Source organism: Tamandua tetradactyla, chromosome 14 (genome assembly GCF_023851605.1).
Source record: "Tamandua tetradactyla isolate mTamTet1 chromosome 14, mTamTet1.pri, whole genome shotgun sequence".
Lineage (NCBI taxonomy): Eukaryota > Metazoa > Chordata > Mammalia > Pilosa > Myrmecophagidae > Tamandua > Tamandua tetradactyla.
The window spans coordinates 77829371-77835370 of NC_135340.1; positions in this window are offsets into that span (position 1 = coordinate 77829371).

Consider the following 6000-nt stretch of genomic DNA (forward strand, 5'->3'; position numbering starts at 1 on the left):
CTTCAGCAATCGGCAGATAAAATTTGTTAATGACACCTAGAAAAGGAATAAAGTAGAAAAAAATATGTAACTAGATTGCCCTGTTCCTAACATAGACACAAACAAAAATAGAAATTGGACTTTAAGAGCTAATTATTTCCACACTGCTTATCTTTCTAAGTACGTATAGCATGTATCTACATTGTCTTCTCTAACAAGTGTCCAGATTACATAAGAAGTTTCCATACAGATAGTCCCTAATGTGTGCTGAGATTTTTCTTTAGAGGTACAGAACTTGCTAGAGAAGTTTCACACCCAGGAGTTTATCTACAGTATGTTTGTGGGTGTTCAGCACCCTTGGAGAGTCCTCTTGAGCTAACTCAGGCAGACATCTGTCTTGGCATTACCCAGTTACCAAATCCAGAAGTACTTAGCAGAAAATAGCGAACGTTTCCTATACTTATAATTTGCAGTTCATTTCATACTTACTAGAGAAATCAAATAGCATGTGAAATACATGGACTTCTTTTTGAAATATGACTAGGGAGGCAGAATAGTACAGTGTTTGAAAGTTCAGTTTCTAGAATCAGACCATGTTGATGTGAATACAAACACCACCATTTAGAGAGAGTATGGCCTCGAACATCTCTAAGGCTCAGTCTCCTTGTCTGTAAAATGGGATCATAATAGTATCAGCTTCATAGGGAGCTTGAGAGAATTACAAGGGAAAATGTAATCAAAGTGCTTGAACATGATAAGCATTTAAGCATTCACTAAATATTAATTATTATTTGATTTTTTACTAGAGAATTTGTAGGTTTACAAAAACAATCATGTAGGAAATATAAGGTTCTCATATACCTTTGCTCACACACATAGTTTTCCCTATTATTAACATGCTGCATTAGTATATTTTAAATGGCTAAGATTTGTGGTTCCTAGAGGCTAACCTCCAAAACAACAAAAAAATACCTTTTCAATCTTAACTTTGAAGTGGATTTACAAATGATTAACAAGCCTCAATAAGAAGGGTCCAATAGAAAAACAATGCTGCATCTATAATTAATTCACATATTTTGATAATTAATTTTCTCTAAACTGCATGCTTCTAAATAAGCTGTAAGTGTATATACATTTATTTCTATAAACTGTGTGTGCTTACAGAAATATATGTGCAAAAAAATGTGCAAATGTGATTATATTTGTCTCACATGGTCACTGTGAGAGAAAGTGGAGTTGCATTATCTTCCTCACTGAAGTTGGGTGATTAGGTTTGCAACCCTGTCAAGACACAATGGTGAACAGGAATAGGCCAGACTGCAAAGCAGGTGACCTGAATGCACTGTTAGTCAAAAGACCTTGATCAAATCACTTCATTATCTTGGGCCTTGATCCCCTCATGTTTAAAATGAAAAGACTCAACTAGATGGTTCCATTACCCTGTCATTACTCGAGTATTATGTTTCTACCCACTAAATTCAAGGAAATATCAAAATGCTTGTAGAACAAGGTGTTCTGAATAACTTAATGTTCTATGTACTTGACAAATTATATAAGTCTCATAGATGAGTTACAAATGTTCAAAGAAGAAATATTATTCATCAACAGTGGTTTGGTCTTAGAATCAAAACTATACTGTGACCCAGAAGAGAAAAGAGAGTTTCCACATCTACTTCAGTCAGCCAGCTTCTCCTTTTAAATTCATCAGAATTTTCACTGGAGTTCCAACTTGCAGCCTGCCCCACAGAATTTGGACTTATGCATCCCCATAGTCATGATTTCCAGGAAAATGGAGTAATAGGGAGAGAGTTGCAGAGCACACTCCTCTCCCAATAGCAATGAGTAGATCTGAATAGGCAGAAATTATCTGAATCATGTTTTCTGGGGCTCCAGTGACCAAGGGAATTCTGTGTAGCATCCAAGGAAGGGCAGGGCAAAGAGACTGAGAAACCACAGTGAGAGACTGTGAGTTATTCTGTCCAGGGCTCCATCCCCTACCCTGGATGCAGGCAGCCTCAGAAGTCTGATTCCTGCTTAACGGACTACTACAAACTGAGATGGATATGGGAGTCCTCTACCCTGAGTACAGAGGGGGACACAGCCCAGTAATGATCCAGCTATTGGTTGGTGAATTTAAACCACTGGATCACACTGTTCCAGCCTTACCAGTCAGGCACCACAACTTGGTTTAACTACAAAAGAGGTGGAACAGGCAAAGAACCCAAAATAGCCTGCCCTCAGCAGGGGTGAGAATAGGTTGCTGATCAGTGTCATCTGCTGGGCAGGTAGGGAAAGCACAATTTTGGGGAAACAGCAAAAAGAGGTTTGGCAAAGAACACCATCTGCTTGGAAGGCCAGGAAAGTACAACCTTGAGAAATGGAAGGAAAAAAGAAAGGCTTTTTGGAATTTTTCCTGATCCACTCTCCAGGACCCTCTGTATTTGGTCTATGTCCTCCATGTGGATACCTAGCCCTATTTTGACTGGAAAATACTGATGGAAACAACAAAGAAGAAACTTAACACAAACCAAATCAACAATAAATTCCTCAGTAAAAGAAAGAAACCAACCTTCTGAATAAACCCATCAAGATAATCAGATGCCCAGATTTCAGCAAAAAAAAAATTATAAGTGATATTAAGAAACAAGAAGATATGGCCAGTCAAAGGAAAAAAGTAAAGAGATGGGGGAGATAGAGAATTTGGAACAAATACTTAAAGATGTCCAAACAAATCTCCTGAATCAATTCAAGAAGATGGATAAAGAGATAAAATATATTAAGACAACACTAGGTATCATAAAGAAGAATTTGAAAGCATACACAGAAAAATAACAGAACTTATAGGAATGAAAGACACAATAGATGAAATAAAAAATACACGAGAAATCTACAAAAGCAGATTTGAAGAGGCAGAAAAAAGGATCAGTGAGCTAGAAGACAGAGCATCCAAATGTGAGCAGACAAAAGAAAAGACAGAGAAAAGAATGGAAAAATTTGAGCAGTGTCTCAGGGAATTGGCAATGTGAAGTCAACAAACACGTGTCATGGATGTCCCAGAAGGAGAAGAGAAGGGAAAATAGCCAAAAAGAATATTTGAGGAAATAATGTCTGAAAATTTCCAAACTCTTATAAAAGACATAAACAGGCATATCCAAGACACGCAACATACTCCAAACAAAATAAATCTGAATAGGATCACTCCAAGACACATCTAATCAGACTGTCAAATGCCAAAGATAAAGAGAGAATTTTGAAAGCAGTAAGAGAAAAGTGATTTACTACACATAAGGGATACCAAATAAGACTAAGCCTTGATTTCTCATAAAAAACCATGGCAGTGAGAAAGCAGTAGTACAATATACTTAAGATATTGAAAGAGAAGAATTGCTAGCCAAGAATTCTTTATCTGGCAAAGCTGTCCTTCAAAAATGATGGAATGTTTTAAATATTTGTAGATAAATACAAGTTGAAAAAGTTCATTAACAAGAGAGTTACCCTGCAAGAAATACTAAAGGGTGTTATGCAGACTGAAAAGACAAGAAAGAGAGGCTTGAAGGAGCATATAGAAAAGACAATTATACAAGAAAGAGAGGCTTGGAGGAGCAAGAAAAGATTATCACAGAGTGATTCGATCAGTGAGTGGAAAAGTATTTGCAAAGTCCCCTTCGGGGAATGGTGAGAACAGGGAGAAATTCAACTTCCCCAAGTTGAATTCCTGATATTCTCACAAGCAGTGTGGACAACTAAAGCTATACGCTGAGCCCCCCAGTCTTGGGGTTTGTTCATATGAAACTTAACCCCACAAAGGATAGGTCAAGTCTACTTAAAATTTAGGCCTAAGAGTCACCCCCAAGAGAGCCTCTTTTGTTGCTCAGATGTGGCCCCTCTCTCCAGCCAACACAACGAGCAGTCTCACTACCCTACTCCTCTCTACGTGGGACATGACTCCCAGGGGTGTGGACCTTCCTGGCAATGTGAGACAGAAATCCTAGAATGAGCTGAGACTCAGCACCAAGGGATTGAGAAAAACCCTAGAATGAGCTGAGACTCAGCATCAAGGGATTGAGAAAACCTTCTCAACCAAAAGGGGGAAGAGTGAAATGAGACAATGTGTCAATGGCTGAAAGATTCCAAACAGAGTTGAGAGGTTATCCTGGAGGTTATTCTTATGCACTGAGTAGACATCACCTTGTTATTCAAGATGTAATGGAGAGGCTAGAGGGAACTGGCTGAAAATATAGAGCTCTGTTTCAGCAGCCATGTTTCTTGATGATCATTGAATAATGATATAGCTTTCACAGTTGGACTGTGTGATTGTGAAAACCTTGTGCCTAATGCTTTTATCTACCTTGTCAAGAAACGAGTAGAACATATGGAATAAAAATAAATAATAGGGGAAACAAATGTTAAATTTAGTTTGAAATGCTAGTGATCAATGAAAGCGAGGGGTAAGGGATATGGTATGTACAATCTTTTTTCTGTTTTCATTTTATTTCTTTTTCTGTTGTCCTTTTATTTCTTTTTCTGAATTGATGCAAATGTTCTAAGAAATTATGAATATGCAACTAATGATGATATTGTGAATTACTGATTATATATGTAGAATGGAAGATCACATGTTAATGTTTTAGTTCATTTGTTGTTAAATTTTTTAAATTAATAAATAATAAATTTTTAAAAAGGACATTATTGAAACATAAGAAAAAACTGGAATAGAGAATACAAGCTTCCTATCAACATTAAATTTCTTGAACTCGAGAACTGCACTTAGTGAAGGTCCTTGTTCGTAAGGAATATACATATTCAAGGAGTACAACGTCTGCAACCTGCTCTTAATGTTCAGAAAATAGACACGTGATAGAATGATACAGCAAAGGTGGCAAAATGTTAAATTTGTTGGTTCTGGGTAACTGTGGGAGGGCAGTGGGTATGTTGGAGTTCTCTGTATAGGGTTTGTATTATCTTTACAACTGTCTTATAAGTTTGAATTAATTTTAAATAAAAAAGTTGTTTAAGCTGTAAAAAAAAGGAAAATATTATCAGTTAGTGTAACTAAAGGGTAAAAAGAAACAAAAAAGATATTACATAAAAAAACAAAGGATAAAAATAGTTGACATAAGTACTGCTTTTACAGTAATAACACTGAATGTTAATGGATTAAACTCCCCAATCAAAAGACACAGATTGGCAGAATGAACTTAAAATATGATCCATCTAGATGCTGCACACAAGAGACTCATGTTAGACCCAAAGATACAAATAGACTGAAAGTGAAGGACTGAGAAAAGATATTCCACGCAAGCAGTAACCAAAAGGACAGCTAAAGTAGCTATACCAGTATCAGACAAAATAAACTTTCAATGAAAATATGTTATGAGACAAAGGACATTATATATTAATAAAAGAAGCAATTCTCCAAGAAGAAATAATCATAAATATTTATGCAACTAATCAAGTTGCCCCATATTACATGAAGCAAATACTGGCTAAAATGAAGCCAGTAAAATGAGCAATAGACATCTGTACAATAATAGCTGGAGACTTCAATAAACCACACTCATTAATAGATAGAACATCTAACCAGAGGCTCAATAAGGAATTGGAGAACCTAAATTATATGATAAATGAACTAGATCTAACAGACATATATAGAACATTCCCCCACCCCCACCCCAAATAGCAGGATTTACATTCCTCTCAAGTACTCGATTTATTCTCCAGGATAGACTACATTTGGATCACAAAACAGGTCTTAATAAATTTAAAAATACGTAAATTGTACAATGCACGTTCTGTGATCATAATGGAATGAAAATGGAAATCAATAACAGGTGGAGAATGGGAAAATTCGCAAGTATATGGAGGTTAAACAACACACTCTTAAATAATCAGTGGGTCAAAGAAGAAATTTCAAGAGAAATCAGTAAATATCTCAAGACAAATGAAAACGAGAACACAACACAGCAAAACTTCAGTAAAGGCAGTGTTGAAAGGGAAATTTACAGCCTTAAATATCTATAT